The following is a 23,966-nucleotide window of genomic DNA, read 5'->3' as shown; positions in this document are numbered from 1 at the left end:
GTTTTCTGACTTTTATGGTACTTGTTTATCTTAGGATACATGTATTTTTGTCTTAATATATGGGTCTTTGATATATTTTTACAAAGAGATGGCATAGCTGTGCAGGTATCAATTCATCCTTTCATTTATAGTCATTTTGTTAAGTAGTTAAGAGTAGTTCCATACTTCCAAAATATACAAACATTAAATATATAAAATAATCCATTATGGTTTTAGAATCAGAGTTTTACCTTCAATTCATGGTAGACAAAGTGATCAAGAAACAAGGGAAAAAATGCATTTGGCACACACCAAAACTACCTAACGTTGATCAGAATACAGTTGTTTTGTACCTATGTTATTAAAAAGAAATTATATGTGAATGCCAGAATTACATTGTGTTTTAATAAACACTGTACATACGATTTTCTTAAACTGGTTCCTTCACCATATTACATCTTTTCTTCAAATGTCTAAATACTTGCCTAAGCCATGACCCTAGATGTATGTTTTCCATTTTCACATACATTTAATCCTTATAGAATTTTACCACTAAACCCCGCTTCTTTCCCATCTTCATTCTGTAGTGCGCTAAAGTCCTTTATCTTCCATGCCTTAATTACTACAAGACCTTTTAAATTGATCTCTACATATTCAAGGGACCCTCAAAAGAGTTCTGTTCAATTACTCATAATGGTGTCTTAAATATAAAAATCAGATCATGCATATTGTTCTGCTTAACAATTCTCCATGGGTTCCACAGCTTTCCTGAAGGTTGATTAGAAACAGCTTAATAGGGCACAATAGGGCATGTAATTCTGCCTGTTCCCCTCGAGTCTCACATCTTCACATTGATCTTTTCTCATGACAGTCCCTCTGTTCTCCCCTCCACCAATGCTTTCTTGTCTTTTATCACATATTTACTACCCTCTCCTCTTCATACATCAAATCAGGTATTATCTCCTCCAAAGAGCCTCCCCTAAATTATTAGAGCATTAAGGATCCCTCCAAAATATTATCATGGTAACTAGATGTAGTGAAATCATATCATTTAACAAAGAAAATGAAACTGTGTATCACTCAGTTCTCCCTAACCAAATAGTAGATGTCTGTGAGTAAGAATTATGTCTTTTGCCCATATGTACTTGGAAGATAGAGCAGTATGTGAACTAAAAGTCTCACTCAGGAGTTGAATTGAGTTGATAAAATTTGAAATTGAATTTAGAAATCATAATGAACTATTTTATTGAAAATATGTAATGTGTAACCTGAAAAATACATGGACCTTGAAGAGAGGTGGTGGAAGAAATTATTACAGAGAGAGAAACAATGTAACAAAGATTATGAGCACATTTTTAATGTATCTAAGTATCTGAAATTAATTTAGAATAGCTGGAATAGAGAAGAGAACAAATGGTATAGAATGTTGAAAATAGTTTTGGATATCAAAACTCAAGATTTAAAAGATGGATTGGAGAAAAGTTGCACTTGAATAGGTAAAAAAATCAGATGACAATTGGGTGCTACTCATTTTATGATAATGTAAGAATTTTGCAATTTATTTTGAAATGAATAAGAATGAATTAAAAGGTACTCATATGTGAAATGACTATTTCCTTAGCAGGCTTGTAGAACACCTGGAGAAGTTTAAGAATGATGAAAGACTAGTGGGAACTTCCATGGCATTTATACATGACTTCTATACTGAATGACAGAAGTCACTATCTGGGTATGCTTTCACAGGGGAGTGTAACTGCATTCATTCTTCTAGAAGTGTAGAACTGGCTCTTGACTCAATTATTCCTCCCACTTTAGTTCCAAGAAAGCTTCTGAGGTGGAGTCAGAGAAGTATTAGTAAACCATGAAAGTTCTCAAGCCTTATTTTTTTCCATTTTTCCATTTTTCCAATTAGTTAGCATCTCTTAATAATACAAGGTGAATGAGAGACACGGGTGTATTTGGCACTTTTTTCCTTATACTCAATATAATCACATAATTGCATTTTGGTAAGGAATTAATGTTTTTCTTGTAAGTGTTCACCAGTGATTATGATTGCCTACCATTCAGTGCAAAAGGCGTGGTTCTATGCATCAACTTACTACAGTGATTTTTCTGATGCTGTCTACTTTGCTCGGATGTTCAAAGGTAGTAATTGCATTTTTCTTACATTTCAAATGTGGTCACCTCCATTTTCCTTATGTCATTTTTCAGGTGTCGGACTTTCACTTTTTCCTATATATTCAGTTTACTTAACTGAATCTCATTTCAAACTATTTTTCCGTGCAAAATTACTGAGTGACATTTATGCTTACACTTTCATATCAGAGATATTATACTAGAGAGTTTAAAGCACACCAATTACATTCTACCACTGACCTCAATGTTCTCTTAGGTTATGAAAATGATGTTAAAATTCTAGTAAATGGACAGTAGGAAAAATACTCATCACGTAGAAAAGATAGAAAAGAACATGAAAGTTTCTACTTTTCATTCGGAGAAGGTGGTGTGGTGTATTGAAATATATGCAACATGACTGAGATCTCTAGTCTTGTGCTGAGATAGTTTTTCTTCAAATCGTTAACTGAGTTTGAGTTTAATACTTAATGGTTATAAAATTAATGTTTTATTGGTAAAATTATACTTAATGGTGTTAAGTATTAAATGAGGTCATAAATGTCAGCTTTTATCATATAAAGACAGACATGAATTTCCTTTTGTCTCTGTCCGTCATTAAACCCTTCACACCCATCTGGATCTTCCGACAGCTTTCTCTTTTTTTTTTTTTCTTTTTGTTCTTTTGATGGTGCTAGGGATTGAGCCCACAGTTTTGTACACCAGGTGAATACTGTACAACTGAGCACAACCTGAGCCCATGACAGCATTCTTCAACCCCCCCCCCTTTTTAATTGGTTCTTTGTAATTGCACATGACAATAGGATTCATTTTGACATAGTTATAAAATCATGGAATATAATTATGGACTATAATTCGTTCTAATTCAGTCCCCAGTACATCTCCTTTCCCGACCCTCTTCTCTCCACTGTTCCCTTCCTTCTACTTTACTGATCAACCTATAGTTTGTTTGTTTTTTTGTACCTTTTGGTAGTGCCTGAATTTTTTATTTTATTTTTATTTTAACAGACTGCATTTTGATTCATTGTTCACAAATGGGGTACAATTTTTCATTTCTATGGTTCTACACAATGTAGATTCACACCATTTATGTAATCATACATATACATAGGGTAATACTATTTGTCTCAGTCTACTATCTTTCCTTCCCCCACCTTACCCACCCCATTTTCCTCTACATCATCCAAATTTCCTCTATTATTCTCTTCCCCCCCAACGCTCCCATTATGTATCATCATCCACTTATCAGATAAAACACTTGGCCTTTGGTTTTTAGGGCTTGGCTTATTTCACTTAGCATGATATTCTCCAACTCCAACCATTTACCAGCAAATGCTATAATTTTATTCTTCTTTATGGCTAAGTAATATTCCATTCATTCATTCATCAATTGAAGGGCATCTAGGTGGTTCCACAATCTACTGTTTTGAATTAAGCAGCTGTGAACATTGATGTGGCTGCATCAATGTAGTATGCTGATTTTAAGTCCTTTGGGTATAAACCAAGAAGTAGGATAACTTGGTCAAATGGTGGGTTCATTCCAAGGTTTTTGAGGAAACTTAATACTGATTTCTAGAGTGGCTGCACAAATTTTCAATTCCACTAGCAATGTATGAGTGTGACTTTTTCCCCACATCCATTCCAACACTTATTGCTTGTGTTCTTGATAATAGCCATTCCAATTGGAGTTAAATGAAATCCTAGGATGGTTTTACTTCAAATTTCTCAAATTACTAGAGATGATGAGCACTTTTTCATATAGTTGTTGATCCCCTGTATATCTTCTTCTGTAAAGTGTCTTCCCAGTTCCTTAGCCCATTTATTGATTGGATTTGGTGTATTTTTGGTGTAAAGTTTTTTAAGTTCTTTATAAATTTTGGAGAGTAGTTTCTGTCTGGTGTGTGTGTAGAAAAGATTTTCTTCCATTCTATAGGCCTTCTTCACATTACTGATTGTTTCCTTTGCTGAGAAAAATCTTTTTAGTTTGAATCCATTCCATTTATTGATTCTTGCTTTGATTTCTTGTGTTCTGGGGGTCTTATTAAGGAAGTCTGGTCCTAAGTCAACATGATGCAGATTCCAGGCCTACTTTTTCTTCTATTTGGTGAAAGGTCTCAGGTCTAATTCCTAGATCCTTGATCCATTTTAAGTTGAGTTTTGTACAGAGTGAGAAATGGGGTTTAATTTTATTTATTGCATATGGATTTCCAGTTTTGCCAGCACCATTTGTTGAGGAGGCTATCTTTCCTCATTGTAAGCTTTTGGAACCTTTGTCTATTGTGAGATAACTGTATTTATGTGGGTTTGTCTCTTGTCTTCTGTTCTGTACCATTGGTCTACCCATCTATTTGATGCCAATACCATGCATTTTGTGTTACTATTGCTCTATAGAAGAGTTTAAGGTCTGGCATTGTGATACCTCCTACATTATTCTTCCTGCCCAGGATTACTTTGTCTATTTTGGGTCTTTTCTTCTTCCAGATGAATTTCATGTTGCTTTCTCTATTTTTGATGAGTGCATTGTGATTTTAATTGGAATTGCATTAAATGTGTATAGCACCTTTGGAAGTATGGTCATTTTGGTAGTATTAATTCTGCGTATCCAAGAACATGGAGATCCTTCCACCTTCTAAGATGTTCCTCAGTTTCTTTCTTTAATGTTCTGTAGTTTTCATTGTAGAGGTTTTTCACCTCTTTTGTTAGTGATTCCCAAGTTTTTTTGTTTGTTTGTTTTTTTGTTTGTTTGTTTGTTTTTATTGAGGCTATGGTGAATGGAGTTGTTTTCCTCATTTCTCTTTCATTGTTAATCATGGTTCATGATTCATTGTTAATGAATAGAAATGTGTAAGAATTATGTGTGTTGATTTTATATCCTACTATTTTGCTGAATTCATTTATTAATTCTAGAAATTTTCTAGTGGAGTTTTTTGAATCCTCTGAATATAGAATAATGTCATTGGCAAATAGTGAAAGCTTGAGTTCTTCTTTTCCTATTCATATCCCTTTAATTTCTTTGGTCTGTCTAATTTATCTGGCTAGTATTTCATGCACGATGTTGAACAGAAGTGGTGAAAAAGGGCATCCCTGTCTTGTTCCAGTTTTTAAAGGGAATTCTTTCAGTTTTTCTCCATTAAGAATGATATTAGCCATAGGTTTAGCATTTTACAATGTTGAGGTATGTTCCTACTATCCCTATTTTTTCTAGTGTTTTGAACATGAAGGGGTGTTGTATTTTGTCAAATGCTTTCTTGCATCTATTGAAATAATCATAGGATTCTTAATCTTAAGTCTATTGATGTGATGAATTACATTTATTGATTTCTGGATGTTGAACCAACCTTGCATTCCTAGGATGAACCCCACTTGATCATGGTGCACTGTCTTCTTAATATGTTTTTGTATGTGATTAGCCAGATTTTGTTAAAGATTTTTGCATCTGTATTCATCAGAGATATTGGTCTAAAGTTTTCTTTCCTTGATGTATCTTTGTCTGGTTTTGGTATTAGAGTGATACTAGCTTCATAGAATAAGTTTGGAAGGGTTCCCTCCTTTTCTATTTCCTGGAATACTTTGAGGAGTATAGTTTTTCTTCGAAGGTCTTGTAGAACTCAGTTGAGAATCCATCTGGTCCTGGACTTTTCTTGATTGGTAGGCTATTGATGGCTTCTTCTATTTCATTGCTTGGAATTGATCTGTTTAAATTATGTATGTCCTCCTGGTTCAGTTTGGGAGGATCATATGTCTCTAGAAATTTGTGAATGTCTTTGAGATTTTCTATTTGTTGGAGTATAGATTTTTAAAGTAACTTCTATTTATGTTATGTATTTCAGTGGTGTCTGTTGTGATATTTCCTTTTTCATCATGACTTTTAGTAATTTGAGTTTTTCTCTCTTCTTTGTTAGTGTGGCTAAGGATTTATCTATTTTGTTTACTTTTTCAAAGAAACAACTTTTTGCTTTGTCAATTTTTTGAATTGTTTCTTTTGTTTCAATTTCATTGATTTCAATTCTGATTTAATTATTTTCTGTCTTCTACTACTTTTGGTGTTGTTCTGTTCTTCTTTTTCAAGGGCTTTGAGATGTAATGTTAGGTTATTTAATTGTTGACCTTTTATTTTTTTCTTAAATGTGCTCCATGCAATGAATTTTCCTCTTAGCACTACATTTATAGGTCCCAGAGATTTTGATATGATGTATCATCATTCTCATTTACCTCTAAGAATTTTTTATTTCCTCCCTGGTGTTTTCTGTTATTCATGCTTCATTCAATAGCATATTATTTAGTCTCCAGGTGTTAGAGTAGTTTCCGTTTTTTATTTTGTCATTGATTTCTAATTTTAGTCCACTATGATCTGATAGAATACAAGGTAGTATCTCTATATTTTTGCATTTACTAAGGGCTTGTTTGTGGCATACCATATGGTCTATTTTAGAGAAGGAGATATGTGCTGCTGAGAAGAAAATGTATTCACTAATTATGGATGGAATATTCTATATATGTCTGTTAAGTCTAAGTTATTGATTGTGTTATTGAGTTATATGGTTTCTTTGTTTAGTTTTTGTTTGGAAGATCTATCCAGTGGTGACAGCATTGTGTTAAAGTTAACCAGAATTATTGTGTTGTGGTCTATTTGATTCCTGGAATTGAGAAGGATTTGTTTGAAGTACATGAATGCACTGTTGTTTGGGACATAAATATTTATGATCATTATGTCTTCCTGATTTATGGTTCTCTTAAGCAGTATGAAATGTCCTTCTTTATCCTGCTAATTTTGGCTTAAAGTCCACTTTATCTGATATAAGGATGGAAACCCCCACTTTTTTACTGAGTCTGTGTGCATGGTAGGTTTTTCCCCATCCTTTCACCTTTAGTCTGTGGATATCCTTTACTATGACATGAGTCTCTTGAAGGCTGCACATTGTTGGGTCTTGGTTTTTAATCCGATCTGCCAGTCTGTGTCTTTTGATTGATGAGATTAGGTTCTTAATGTTCAGGGTTATTATTGAGATATGATTTCTATTCCCAATCATTTTGGCTTATTTTCGGTTTTTAACTCAACTTGGTTTCTCCTTTGATTGACTTTTCCTTTAAGGTAGTTTCTCCCTTTGCTGACCTACATTGTTGTTTTTCATTTCCTCCTCATGGAATATTTTGCTGAGAATTTTCTGTAGTACAGGCTTTCTATTTGTAAATTATTTTAATTTTTTTTTATCGAAAAGGTTTATTTCATCTTCAAATTGGAAGGTTAATTTTTCTGGGCATAAGATTCTAGTTTGGCAACCATGTTCTTTCAGAGTTTGAAATATGTTGTTCCAGGTTCTTCTAGCTTTTAGGGTCTGGGCTGAGAAATCTGCTGACATCAGTATTGGTTTCCCCCTATATGTAATCTGATGCTTTTCTCCTGCAGCCTTTAAAATCTTATCTTTATTTTGTATGTTAGGCATTTTTATTATAATGTGCCTTGGGGTGGATCTGTTGTAATTTTGTGCATTTGGTGTTCTGTAAACCTCTTGTAGTTGATTGTCCAGATCATTCTAGGTCTGGAAAATTTTCTGATATCATTTCATTGAGCAGCTTTATTCCTTTTGTTTGTATTTCTTTGCTTTCCTCAATCCAGATAATTCTTAAATTTGGTCTTTTCATGATATTCCAGAGTTCTTGGATGTCCCATTCATGATCTCTTACCATATTCTCTGTTTGGTCAACTTTATTTTCAAGATTAAATATTTTGTCTTTGTTGTCCAAGGTTCTGTCTTCCAAGTGATCTAGTCTGTTGGTGACGTTTTCCACTGAGTTTTTTATTTGGTTTATTGTTTCCTTCATTTAAAGGTTTTTTGTTTTTTTTTTTTTTTTTTTTTTTTTTTTTCAGAATCTCTATCTCTTTGTTGAAATAATCTTTTGTTTCCTGCAGTGCTCTTTCAACTGCTTATGGAAGTAATCATTCATTACCTGCATTTGCTCTCTTATCTCATCTTTAGCTTTGCAAATCATTTTAATTATGTATATTCTGAACTCCTTTTCTGAAATTTCTTCTACCATGCTATTTTTGGATTCTGTTAATATAGACTCTTGGTTTGTGTGAAACACTTTCTTCCCTTGTTTTTTCATGTTGTTCACTTATCTTCCCCTCTAGCAGTGCAGATCTGGGGTATTGCATTTTCCCCCTTTAGGCTTACAGTGACCCTGCAGGTTTTCAAAACCTCTTCTTATGGGGGAGATCAATATTAGCAGCACCCAGAACAGAGGATATGAAGCCCTGAGCCAAATGCCCCTATGAAGACGTTAACAATATTGTCATACTAAACAGAGAGGATGAGTTAAATTATTATCTACAGTATAACAAATAGATTTGCAATGAGGTCTGCAATATTTCATGGAGGACAAAGAGGTTGGGGAGGGGCATAACTGTTAATGAGATAAGAAAAGAGTATATAGAAGTTCTAGATTCTAGGTAGTGTGAAAGTGTAATCAAAAGAAGTTGTTAGCATGAGAAAAGGAATAAAGAGACTCTGAGGAAATAGGCAAACAAAAGGAAAATAAAGAGCAAGAAAGATAAAGAAATAAAAACTTAAAAATTTTCAAAAAGGAGAAAAGAAATCTACACTAAACAGTCATATACTATTCAAACCTCCTGGTCTTCAGTAGCCTGATGCAGTATAGGTATGTGATAATGAGTTTCCAGTCTCCAGCAGGCATCTCAGGACAGGATTTGCCCCACCTAAAGATGGGAGCTTCTGCTTCCAGGATAATCCAAGATGGCCACACTGGCTTCCAAATGGGTTGGCAAATGGGGAGCTACAGGATGGGATGGGAGTGCTGAGTCTGTGTGGGGTGCAGTTGGTCAGGCCAGCGGGGTCCTGGTGGAAGAGTGTGGTCATTGGGACTGAGAGATTCTGGAGATTTTGGCTGTTGTCCCAAAATGGCGGTAGTCACATGTAACCAAACCTGTAGGTACTGTGACAGTGGACTTCCAGGCAACAGCCTGCAACTGGCAATCCCACTGGCGGTCTGCAGGCTACCAGCAAATGATTGCCAGGTTGGCCTCAGGTGGTGGGTTATGGGTAGGTGAAAGGCAGGTGATGGGCAGGCAAGAGGCAAGCAAATGGGCAAATGTTGGATGATAGGTGGCCGTTAGTGAGCAACCTGCACTCAAGAAGTAGTTGATATGCTGGCAGAGGGCAGGCAATCATGGTTGACAAATGGGGTAAAGAGCAGGGGATCTATGAGCAGCAAAACCTGCCTCATGGAGAAACAGATTTTCCCCTGCTTGAAACCTGAGTTGCACAGGACAGGGAATGCAGCCTTCCTCTAGTTCACCATCTTGGATCCCTTGGTACTGCTTGAATCATATTTTATATTTTCCTAAGTTTCTTGTGGATGTACATGAGTGGATCTCATGACAGCATTCTTGATGAGGAAATTTGTACCTTTAAAAAGTTTTAAAATTTTTATCAAGATTATCAAAAAAGACACAAACTAAATGGATATCATCATTCTATTTTATATAATTGTTTTTAAACATATGTCTGCCTTAACTCATTGTAATACTAAAAAATAAGTGAAAATTATAGTCACTTTCTTCATAATGAAAAATATGCTTCACTCTACTATGTGATCCTACAATATGTATAATCAGAAAAATGAGAGATTACACTCCATTTACGTATGATCTATCAAAATTATAAACACATTCTACTGTCATGCACGACTAACTAGAACAGATAAAATCATTAATTAAAACTTAAAAAAAAGAAAAAACTATGCTCCCTCCCCCAAAATAACAGAGAACATTGTAATATTTGGGCAATCAACATTTGTTGAGTTGTTGTTTACATTTGTTAAATTTCACAATTTTATAAGCTTTTATTTGCTTTCTAATGATTTTTATGTAATAATTCTCATTCTTACTCTATAAGGAAAAAAAGAAAGAAAATTTTCCAAATCAAGTTCTCTAAAACATCAACTCTGGCAGTGCTTTGCAATCATGCTTTAAGAATATAATGATCATTTGTATATTGCTATAGGGATGAACCACTAATCTCAAGGTTAAATTGTGTTACTTAATGCTTTGCAAAAAATTATAATTGTTAATGTTTAATTTCGGTGGGGTCTATAGATTTTTATGTTGCCATTTCTCAAATGAATAACCCAGAGCTTCTTTTCATGACCTTCCAAAGGCCATATATAAGTCAATAGAATGGAACCAAAAGAGAATGTTGGACTGTTTTGAAGTCAAATCACGATGCATAGGGCAATATCTCCTAACTCAATCCATCAGAATGTTGCCTCAAATGGAAAATGAAGTAAATCTCATTTATAAAGTCAACCTTTTATTGAAGTCCTTCTTACTTATCTCCTTGCAATAAGTGCACTGATTTTCCATTTAAAGTTCACTGTCTATAAGACAAATTGACCTTAATGAGAGCATGCTGCATAGTGTGACCAACGTAGAGGTCAAAAATAACATAAAAGAAGAAAATAGCACCATAATAATAGCTGATAGCCCAGTGGACTCTGTGCTCAGCACTTCATACACACAGCAGGAAGGGGAAGGAGATATGTGTTCAATTGACCATCTATTTTATGAAGGAATAAATAATTCATTCAGGGTTATTTGAAGGGCAGTGAAGAAATGTACTTTTCCTGCTGCGGTGGTAATTATTCTTTGATTTGTACACAAATAAATAAAGGGGCTTCTATCTTTTGCAGTTATAGAGACAATTGCTACATATAAGTGCATCCTTTGTACATATTTGTTGAGTAAATAAATGGGAAAATAAAATAAAATTATAAATTAATTTTTGAACATCAATGTAATAGAAAACCATTATTTATTCTCTGCCTGTTGTTGTAGACCTCAAACAGAAAATAAACAAGAAACATAAAGTTTTAAGTCAACCTATTTAGATTATTATAACATTCTTTATAAACATTGTAAAATAAATTTCACAGTGAAATCAAACTAATTTGATACAGTAATATCTTTGGTTTGGAAATGTTATTATCAAAACAAACATGCCTTATAAAGTCAAAATAAAATATTGAAGTAGGCAAAAATCTGGAAATAAAGATAATACATTAAAAAAATTAAGTTTTCTACCTGCTCAGCAGTTCTATTTTAATTATTTCATTCAGCTGTCTCCACAGTGTTAGGAGATGGGTATTACTCCTCAGTTTGCAAAGGGGGAAACTGCTGTTCTTCACCTGTTCTTCAAGGTGTGGAAAAGAGTCTACCAGTAACACATAGCTTCCTGGTTCTTAATCTGCAATGCAAACTCAATACATTTTGGTCTCTCAGAAATGTCATAGTCACTTTTGTTGTAGATTCTGACTGATTGATCCCTCATTGTAAAGCAATCATTTCCTATGCCCTTACATATTTTTCTTGACTAAGTACTCCTTTAATTTAATTGCCATTAAATTACACTTAATTTATTGCTATTCTGTATTAGAAACTGCAATTTTCTCTTAATCTTCAAGTTTTAGTTTAGTATTACTTAAATTGGAAAGCCTTTCCTGATTCTCTAAATATAAGTCTGGAGCCTGTCTATACCAGGGATTGGCAAACTCTGGCCTCCACTGCTGCCAAATCCAGACTGCTGCCTGTTTTTGTACAACCCCGATCTAAGAATATTCTTTACAATTTTAAATGGTTGAAAAACATCAAAAGATGAATAATGCTTTTTACAAAGTGAAAAATTATATATGAAATTCAAATCGTAGGGTTCATAAATACTTGGTGAACATAGCCATACCTAATGTCTACTCATAAACATTAGAATCTTCATAGATATTCATACATAGGTATCAAGGGCACACCTGGTTCCTACCAGCTGTATCAGATCCATCATCATGAAGCAATGAAGTCGAGTCTGGAAAATTTAGGGACTTGAAAAATTCAAATCAATAAAATCTGAGGTAAGTAAAAAAGAATGATTCTACAATGAAAAAAAAGTCAGGGAACGATTATAGAGGTCTGTAAAAATCAACCAAAATAAAACATAGTAAATTCTTACATGAGGAGAAAGAAATGGTGTATGTGTGTGTGTGTGTGTGTGTGTGTGTGTGTATGCGTGTGTTCGTTGTTATAAATACATCATTTTTTATCTAGAAACCTTGTGATTATTCAAAGAATCAAATTTAAAAATCTAATGTCATCATTCTTCTGTTTATGTTTGTATAGTTTTCTTATGTTACCATTTTAGATTAGTATTTCTTTTAAATATAATCATTAATTTGAATTACTGTCAGTTCTAAAATACGTAAGGAAAATACATAATTCAAAGAAGATTTAGAAATTCGTTTAGATTAACTTCTAAGTAATACACTTATCCAAATATGGAATTTGATGACGGTATCAATTAAAATAGAGTATTATAATGTTTTGGTTTAGTGTTTTTATAATCATTTTTATACTGTGGAGGTTTTATGTTTGATATCTTTTCTATAGACAATTTAATGATGGAGAGTAGTGAATTCACATTTTAGTCTGGCTAGCAGCAGAATGCTAACTACTTAAATTTTCAATGTCGAATAGCTTATGTGTAATCGCTAGTTATATCACCAGGTTTTTAATATTTCTTACTCCCAAAGATCTTGATCATAGTAATTACCAAGTTCTGCTTACAGGGTTGGATTTCTCATTTTAACGTAATGTTTTAGAACTCATCCATAATTCAGAACAATCACAACTGATTAAATAAATAAACCCAAATAACATTGTCATATTATACAGAAAGGCAGAAATCAAAATATATTCCACTGGTCCAGTTAAGCTGGTAAGGCTAGCAGTCTATTGTCATATCTAAATCTATGAAACTGAAGTTTTTCGAGGCTTTGCTGGGGCCAAATATCATGTTTTTGAACAATTTTTAATTTTAAAATTTTGATTGAGAGCTTTTGAAAAAGAGAATCAACAATTGTGCTCTCAGTAAATTACATTCCATGGTATGATATTCACATTTTTTATTTGTTGATTCTATTTTGTCTTCCACTCAAATTATATTCCTTATAGTTTCTATTAAAAATGTATAATCTAGGGCTCAATTGAGGCTCAGTGGCAGAGTGCTTGCCTAGCACATCGGAGGCACCGGGTTCAGTTCTCAGTACCACATATAAAAAATGAAATAAAGGTCCATTGCCAACTTAAAAAAAATTTAAAAGGGAAAAATGTATAATATATGTTAAATGGAATAGAGAGGATGATTCATGTGCACAGCAAAATAATAAAACGTGCTCTCTTCTTGCTGAACCCGAAGGGAAGAGGCTGAGTCTATTGAGATTGCTCTCTTAGTGTTAGACCATTTCCTTACCTCAGGACAGGTTTCTAACCATGAAAACAGAATTTCTGGAGTCACAGCTGAAATCCTGAGGTGCTTAGTGATGTGATTTCACTTTGAGTTGATGGAACTTCACCATATCCAAGGAATGCAAAACCACTTGTCTCCTTTTTGCATTTAGATCCATAAAGGTGGCACTCCTCAGGGCCTTCAACTTCTCCTTCACTTGACCAGGTCAAGTCTTGGTTGAAGAAAAAGAAATCCTGGTGAAAATTTCAGGGGCCAAACTTGAAACAGCTTAATACTTCAATACTTTCCAGTAATATTCTCTGCAAATTTCAGCTATTTCTGAAAACTGATTACAGCATTTCTCTATCCTCAGTCTAAAATGATTATTTCTTTCTGTAACTTACATCTTTAGGTCATAGTCTAAAAAGTACATTAATGTCAATTTTTTTCCCCTTTCTGGGGATCAAACCCAGGCCTTATGCATTCTAGGCAAATGCTCCACACTGAACTACACCCCCCAGCCCTTCCATTAATGTTGACAGGCACATTGAAGGTTGGCCTCACCTTTGTATTTCTTCATCAAATCTGTTTGCATCGCCTGCTTTCCCAGGACTAAAGAGATTTGCTCATGTACTTTGTCCAGTTTTATGGTTGTTTACAATGTTAGAATAAGTCCAGAACCAGAAACTCCAAAATGAATGGAAGCAAAACTATCATTAACTAAAATGTTATCTTCTTTTTATTTTTATAACTTAATCTTAAAACTAACAGTTCCATTGTATTCTGCATTTTAGCGTCACAATCTCAAAATGGATAGCAAAGAAGTTTTGATTTCGTCTTAACCCTAAAGTAATAAAGAAATATACCTATTTTTAGTTCCCAAATGGTAGGAACTATCTTATATAATTTTTTTTAAAATTTTTAATTTCAGATTTTAGGGCCTTCTTTTCTGAAAACATGGCATTAAATAATTTTGATTTTAAAACTTATAAGTACTCCATGATGTTAATGCTTGGTAATTTTGGATATTTCTTTCTAATTCTAAATAATTACTTTAGAGATCAAAATGCACATATACTGTTAACTATTTGGGGGAAATTATATTTCATATCTAGTTCACTTTTCAAATTTGAAAATAATTATTCTACAGTTCTACAGTTTATTTTATGCTTCTGCATATTTTTGTATATTTTTGGTTTTATGTCTTTTAGTAGATATTTAATACTTAATTTTGTTTTCCTTCAACTCTTTTTTTTCTTGTTAGTTTAATAAATTATATTCCTTATGACAAATCAATAGCCAAAGGCAATGCTGTTATGTTACTGTTGCATTTGCTTGTATAGGTGAGATTTATTCATAATGACATGGAATAGGCAATACCCAATTCAAAAGCACCTATGCCTTTTCCCTAGCACTAATTTCTGTGAATGTTTGAAACAGATTATTTCAGGAAAACTAATAATATTGAATTACACCATGTTCAGAATTGTTCTTTTTCCTGGAATTAAAAATAATGAACTTACTTCTTAGAGGCATATCTCCCAAAATGCATTTCACCCCTCCCTGTCCCATAGCCACTGTTTTCTTGGATTCCTTATCACCATTCAAATGAAAGGGCATATGAATATGGCGTAACTGTAGTTCAAACAGTTTCTTGCCATTTTATAAAGATCATTTTAAATTTCAAAATCCCAACTCTCATAAAATCATGTGGCTTCCCAGTATTTAGCCTAATATGAAAGATAAAATATAATATTTAGTATCTTAGATTATAATGGATTTTTCCTTCTAGAGTAAATGCATTAATGATATATGCAACCAGGTATATCTAACAACAATGTCAATGTTCACATTCTATAAACTTTTTACATGTGAGTCTTAGTTTTCCCTAGTAATATATTTGTTAATGAGTAATTAAAATGATTTACATGCAATGTGTTGATAAGCAGTGACTTCATGATTCTTGACTCATTTCAAAGATGAAAAATGTGCATTATGTTGATAGGATAAAACAAAATAATTAAGGCTAAAATGAATCATGTCAAATGTCAACCTCATATTAACATGTTTTATTGATTCACCAACTTAATCAAATGACTATTATAAACCATTCAGTGTAGTAATTTAATAGCTTATAAATCTTTAGAAAACCATGACATTTAAGTCTTTTGTGTATCTGCAAAACAAATTGTTAGATGTTTATAAATCTAAAAGGAAACACAATTGTGCATTCCAATCACAACATAGATTTTTTATTTAGTTTTCCAAATAAACTTGAGATGGAATTGAATACAACCTCATATTACTTATCAATCTGAAAGACCCCATAAATAATATTATTCAAAACATGGATCTATGGTTTATTGACTACTTTTTTCCTGGCACAGGAAAAATGAAAATAAATTGATATCATTGCATTATATGCCTAGAGGAAATTCATATCTATGACATTATAGAAATGGCTTTTTTTCCTGAAAGAGCATAATTCTCTATGATTTCGAAGAGTAAAAAGTAAATATTACTATTTATATTTTATTATGTGTTGCACTTAAGAATAAATGTATTTTTTTCTTTATTGAAACTTCTTTAGAACAGATGTTTTATAATTGTATGTTATTCAATATGGAAGCTAAATTTTGACTACTAAAGACTGTAAAAAGCTATAACACACTAAATATAAAATTAAAAACAAAAGTTTTAAAAGTGTTTACTTTTAAAAGCATATACATGAGTTTTTAATATCAAAACATATGCTGACAGAATAGGATATGTTCAGGTACTTTTATTTGGCACAGTGATACTGTAGAAACCCCAGGGATTAGAAAAATAATTTAATGAAGAGCTTTTAAAATATGCAACATAAAATATACTTATAATATACTTATAAAAGATGACATTTCTCTAATTGCCTGTCCTCAAACTGAAAATAAAGATAATTTTAGAGATGGTCTTATGTATTAAAGAAAAATAACATAAGAACGAGGAAACAGAGGAGGAGAAAAAGAAGATAAACAAGGGGGTAATACTCTGATCATGTTCTGGTACGTTCAGCAAATAGAAGTCTAAGTAGATTCTCATAAGTTTCTTGCAGGAGTTCCCAAAACAGAAAGTATTCAACATGCTTTGGAATACAAAAGTAGGCTGGACTCTAAAATTGCTTTTTAATAACAATTTCTTTTCCTGAAGTTTACTACTATTCTGAAGATGTGTTCCTTTGAACACAATTGTAAAGGAGATGTTCAACTCAACATTCAGTCATAATCAAAGAAATTATAATGATCAAACTCAATAAAATGTGGTATATACATAAAACACACACACACATATATATACATATATACATATTGGAATATTACTTAACTTTAAAGAAGAATGAAATTATGACATTTGCAGGTGAATGGATGGAGCTGGAGAATATCATGCTAAGTGAATTATTATTATGGATGCTAATTCACAATTAGGGGGATGGGAATAGGGAATAATAGTATTACTTTATATTAGGTAGAGGGGAGTGAAGGGAGGGGAAGAGGTGTGGGGGTAAGAATGATACTAGAGTAAAACAGACATTACTGCATGACCAATGTGATCCTACAATATGTATAATCAGAAAAATGAGAGATTACACTCCATTTATGTATGATCTTTCAAAGTCTTTAAATGCATTCTACTGTCATGTACATCTAATTAGAACAAATAAAAATAAAATTAAAAAAGATGATGATATTGACAAATGTTATTTTCAATCAAATAGTGAAATGTCAATATTTATTTGTTAAAACAGACCAATTTGGTGAGTTAATGCCTAATTAATGCATGACATTACAAAATGCTTCCCCATGTCTCATGATGGAGCAAAATGATGACAAAAGATTTATTTCAAAGAGTAAAGCAGACCAAGGTATTGTAGCATAACATGCTATGAAGAAAAGTATTGGTATAGTTTCAGATTCAACATTGTAACTGACCTCTGAGAAACTAACACTTTTCAAACTTTTCTTTTTGCTAATTTTTATTAGGATAAGAAAGTCATTTATCACTAAACTATATTCTTTGTTTTAGCACAAAAATAAAAATAAAATAAAAGTAAAATAAATAAATAATTAAATAATTATAGAAATAAAGATCCAGACATGAAGTGTTGCTCAAAAGTCATCATAGAAATATTATTAAATATGTAGCCTGGGTCAAGTCTTATTCCCAGAAATATTAAATATGTGATATAAATTGATGTTAGAATATATCATATTGGTAAAATATTTGATCTTAAAAATAATTTCGAGAATTTTTTTCACTTTCACAATGGTATAAAACTATGTGAAATAAATAGAATTCATTAAGTGAAAATAAGACAATAAATTGACATCCTTATCATTGATAATCAAAGACTGTAACAATAATGGTGACTTCATAGGTCAAATGAGGACAGAAATTGCTAGTGTATTCTTCTTTCAATTTATTAAAACAGCTATATGAATAAGGCAGTAGCTTCAAATTCTGGTGTGCCCAAAAGCCCTCATTTCTTCATCATCGAAACAGTTGTACACATACACTCAGTATGTCTCACACAACATGATGGGGCTGCTTAGGACTGAAAATCCAACAGTGGTAACAAACATCGATGAACCTCATGGCTTCAAGCTACTGAACTAGTGTAATGCCTTATAGTTCCAATGAAGGTCAGCTGTACTCCATATGTTAAAATTTCTTGAAATTTTCTTATCTTTATACTACATTTTTCTTGGTTTTACCTAAGTTGAAAGTAATAGTCTCATCCCTCTCCCATTAGCTGAATAATGCGTGGAGACACAATTAGAAGTCAAATGAAAGAACTGCAATTAGGAAAAAAAAAAAAAAAGTGCTAGTTAAATTTTGGGTTCAATGCTGTGGAGTGACTTTATTTATCTGCAAACAAAAGTTAACTGATTTTTAAAATATTAAAATGAAATAAAATTAATTCAAGTTTTCAAGACACAGTAGATGGAAAATCAGTATTTTCCCATAGAATTCAATACATTTTTGAAGATGAATATATAGATGAAGAGGAAACGCCTAGTTTAGTAGAAATTAACTGCAAATTACATTGAGAAATAATGATGAGAAAAAAATGACCTCTCCTTTGAACCTCTTAATGGATCAAGACTTGGAAGCACTCAGCACCAAGGAAAAGGGTGATTATGTGAAAGATAAAAATTGGAAAACTGATTAAAAGTATATGAAAAATGTTCATATCACCAGATTCCTTCTTTCAGCCTGCAAGTTGAGGTCATCCCAGTCCTAGGATATTAATTTATTCTCAGAAGAAATTTAACTAAGACATTTCAGATTTGGGTACAACAGATTCAGAGACTGCCATACTTGAGGCAGTGTGAACTAGAAAGTGGGGTTATGTGACTAAACAGTGGGAGCATCTGGGTTTCTTTTGCCATCTGACAGAAATTAGACTAGCACCTTTAGGGGCTGGGATTGTAGCTCACTTAGAGCTCCTGCCTAGCATGTGTGAGGCTCTGGAATTAGAGGACACTCTCAGAATAACAAAAGACGAACTGGGAAAGAAATCAATATGAGAAGCATTTGACATTTGACTTTGTTGCCAATTGGATTGAAGAAGAACAGACCAACACCAAAAGTAGTAGAAGACAGGAAATTGTTTAACTCAGAGCTGAAATCAAAGAAATTGAAACAAAAGAAACAATACAAAAAATTGACAAAATAAATAGTTGGTTCTTTGAAAAAATAAACAAAATTGATAAACCCTTAGCAACACTAACAAAGAGAAGACGAGAGAAAACCCAAATCACTAAAATTCGGAATGAACAAGGAAATATCACAACAGACACTATTGAAATACAAAACATAATTAGAAGCTATTTTGAAAATCTATACTCCAACAAAATAGAAAACCTCGAAGACATCAACAGGTTTCTAGAGACATATGAATTACCTAAACTGAATGAGGAGGACATACAAATTTAAATAGACCAATTTCAAGTAATGAAATAGAAGAAGTCATCAAAAGCCTACCAACAAAGAAAAGTGCAGGACCAGATGGGTTCTCAGCCGAGTTCTACAAAACCTTTAAAGAAGAGCTCATTCCAATACTTTTCAAAGTATTCCATAAAATAGAAGAGGAGGGAACACTCCCAAACTCATTCTATGAAGCCAATATTATCCTGATACCTAAACCAGAGAGAGACACATCGAGGAAAGAAAATTTCAGACCAATATCCTTAATGAACATCGACGCAAAAATTCTCAACAAAATTTTAGCAAATCGCATACAAAAACATATTAAAAAGATAGTGCACCATGATCAAGTGGGTTTCATCCCAGGGATGCAAGGTTGGTTCAACATCAGGAAATCAATACATGTAATTCACCATATCAATAGTCTTAAAGTCAAGAATCACATGATTATTTCAATAGATGCAGAAAAGGCATTTGATAAAATACAGCACCCTTTCATGCTCAAAACACTAGAAAACATAGGGATAGTGGGAACATTCCTTAACATTGTAAAGGCCATTTATTCTAAACCCATGGCTAATATCATTCTAAATGGTGAAAAACTGAAAGCATTCCCCCTAAAAACTGGAACACGGCAGGGATGCCCCCTTTAACCACTTCTATTCAATATAGTCCTTGAAACTCTAGCCAGAGCAATTAGACAGACCAAAGAAATTAAAGGGATACCAATAGGAAAAGAAGAACTCAAACTATTCCTATTTGCTGATGATATGATTATATACTTAGAGGAACCAGGAAATCCAACCAGAAAACGTTTAGAACTCATAAGTGAATTCAGTAAAGTAGCAGGATATAAGATCAATGCTCATAAATCTAATGCATTTTTATACATAAGTGATGAATCTCTGGAAAGAAAAATTAGGAAAACTACCCCATTCACAATAGCTTTGAAAAAAATAAAATACTTAGGAATCAATCTAACAAAAGAGGTGAAAGAGCTCTACAATGAGAACTACAGAACACTAAAAAAAGAAATCAAAGAAAACCTTAGAAGATGGAAAGATCTCCCATGTTCTTGGATAGGCAGAATTAATATTGTCAAAATGGCTATACTACCAAAAGTGCTATACAGATTCAATGTAATTCCAATTAAAATCTCAATGATGTACCTTACAGAAATAGAGCAAGCAATCATGAAATTCATCTGGAAGAATAAGAAACCCAGAATAGCTAAAGCAATCCTTCACAGGAAAAATGAAGCTGGGGGTATCGCAATACCAGAACTTCAACTATACTACAAAGCAATAGTAACAAAAATGGCATGGTATTGGTACCAAAATAGACAGGTAGATCAATGGTACAGAATAGAGAACATGGACACAAACCCAAATAAATACAATTTTCTCATACTAGACAAAGGGGCCAAAAATATGCAATGGAGAAAAGATAGCCTCTTCAACAAATGGTGCTGGGAAAATTGGAAATCCATATGCAACAGAATGAAACTAAATCCATATTTCTCACCATACAGGAAACTAAACTCAAAATGGATTAAGGACCTCAGAATCAGACCAGAGACCCTGCATCTTATAGAAGAAAAAGTAGGTCCCAATCTTCATCATGTCGGCTTAGGACCAGACTTCCTCAACACACAAGAAATAAAAGCAAGAATCAATAACTGGGATAGATTCAAACTAAAAAGCTTTCTCTCAGCAAAGGATACTATCAGCAATCTGAAGAAAGAGCCTACAGAGTGGGAGAAAATCTTTGCCCATCATCCTTCAGATAGAGCACTAATCTTCAGAATCTATAAAGAACTTAAAAAACTCTACACCAAGAATACAAATAACCCAATCGACAAATGGGCTAAGGAAATGAACAGATACTTCACAGAAGAAGATCTACAAGCAATCAACAAACATACGGAAAAATGTTCAACATCTCTAGTAATAAGAGAAATGCAAATCAAAACAACCCTAAGATTCCATCTCACCCTAATTAGAATGGCAATTATCAAGAATACAAGCAATAACAGGTGTTGGCAAGGATGTGGGGAAAAAGGTACACTCAGACACTGCTGGTGGGGCTGCAAATTAGTGCAGCCACTCTGGAAAGCAGTTTGAAGATTCCTTAGAAAGAATCACCACCATTTGACCACCATTTGACCCAGCTATCCCACTCCTTGGCCTATACCCAAAGGACTTAAAATCAGCATACTACAGAGATACAGCCACATCAATGTTCATAGCTGTTCAATTCACAATAGCCAGATTGTGCAACCAACCTAGATGCCCTTCAATTGATGAATGGATAAAGAAACTGTGGTATATATACATACAATGGAATATTACTCAGCCATAAAGAATGATAAAATTATGGCATTTGTGGGCAAATGGATGAAATTGGAGAATATCATGCTAAGTGAGATAAGCCAATCTCAAAAAACCAAAGGAAGAATGATCTCGCTGATAAGTGGATGATGACACACAATGGGCAGTGGGAGGGGTTAATGTTAGGATTAGAGTTGTGGTTAGGGAGGGGGGCAAGAATGGAGGAAGGAAGGACTGTATAGAGGGAAAAGAGGTGTAAGGGACAAAATAACAGAATGAATCAAACAACATTACCCTATGTAAATTTATGATTACACAAATGGTATGCCTTTACTCCATGTACAGAGAAACAATATGTATCCCATTTGTTTACAATTTAAAAAATAAATAAATTTAAAAAAAGAAATCCATTAATATTTTATAATAGCATGCATTATTTCAAAAGCATGAAATCAACATGCATATTTACGTACTCAAAATGCGACTATTGCCATTTGAAAATAACTTTTTTCCTTTCCACCCTCACAAAGAATTGTGTGATTATGACTAAGCCAATTCATTTTACTCAATGGTAGTGAAGGTTACAGAGATAATAGGGATCAAATAAAGACTTTTTTGGTGGTTGTCTAATCGGAATGAAGAATTCCAAGTCCTAATAGGCTATCGCCAGGCATTAATGAATCTCCCTCACTTATGATTCTTTAAAAGTAGTCTGATTCATCTGCCAGTTCACAGTGTACCAAAAAAATTTTTTTTAACATTGATTCGCATTAATTCAATGTTAAGAAATGGAGCAATTCGTTGATGGGTATTTAGCATGTGGAAGACTGAATAATGACACTCCTTCCCAAGATAGGCATGCCCTGATCCTTGAAATAGGTGTGTATGTTATACAATAAATTTTTAAAAACTGAGTTTTTATATTAATTATATCTAGAATCTTGAGATGGGGAGATTATCCTGGATTATTGTCCAGATGAGCTCTAAATGCAATCACAATACCCAGTGAATTGTAGTTATTTGTTACAGAAACCATAGGAAATGAATACAAGTAAGTTATGGGAAAAATTATATCACTTGAACTGTATTAATTATTTTCTGTTTTCTCATACACTTCCAAAAAAGTTTCTGAATAGAAAACTATACAGATCTGAGTATCATGAGTAATGTTTGCCATGTACTTAAAATTCAGGGAATAATAAACTTGGTGTGACTTTCTTGAGTATAGTCAGTTTATAAAATTGAAAAGTTATTTTCAACTTTAAGCTCAATGCTAAATACATTTTATTTCAAAACCAAGTCTTCTACAATGTAATGGAAGTTCACTGCAGAATTTCACTCATTAGTAAAGTGTTTACTTTCTTCTTACTGGTTTTAAAAAAATTCTTTCTGTTTCACTTTGAAATTTAGTTATTGTCCCAATTTCTGAAAAATTCATCATATTTAATACTTACATGTTCATTTTTCTTTTGTCATAAATTACTGTTTATAAAATAAAAGACAATGAATTTCTGGAAAAAGATATTTTGTAAGAGGCGATTTTTGCATGTGCAAAAACTATGTATTCCAATATTAGGATAATTTTAATTATATGCCATAGATTATACAACATGCTATGTGAATAATATGAAGCAAAATGATTTCATAAATTATACATAGGTATGAAATTACTAATTCGCTAGTGTTTTAGTCTGCTTTTTCTCTGCTGAGACTAAACGACCTGACCAGAACAACTGTAGAGAAGAAAAAGCTTATTTAAGGGCTCACCACGTCAGAGGTCTCAGTCTATACACAACCAGTTCCATCACAGTGGAAGAGTATGGCAGAGGGAATCAGTTCATGAGATCAGGAAGCAGAGAGACTCCACTCTCCAGATACAAATATATACCCAAAGGCTCACCCCCAATACCCCACCTCCTCCAGCCATATCCCACATACCTCCAGTTAACATTCAGTTAATCCCATTAGGGATTAATTCTCTGATTAATTTAAGGCTCTTTTCAATCTAATCATTTCTCCTCTGAATCCTCTGGCTTTGTCCCACACATGAACTTTTTGGGGACACTTCACATACAAACATAACATCCAAAACATAACAACTAATTTGCATATGTATCCTCTAAGTTAGTCAAGAATCTAATCTAATTTGCCTGAATTTCTCCCAGAAAGCATAGATGCATATATGTCACTCCCATGTCTATTACTTACAACATTAGAGTAAACATTAATAAAATAGCAGCAACAAAAAGTTGCAGTTCAATAAACATGACTT

This window comes from Sciurus vulgaris (assembly GCF_902686455.1).
Source record: "Sciurus vulgaris genome assembly, chromosome: 4".
NCBI lineage: Eukaryota > Metazoa > Chordata > Mammalia > Rodentia > Sciuridae > Sciurus > Sciurus vulgaris.
Note: the sequence above shows the minus strand (reverse complement) of the source record.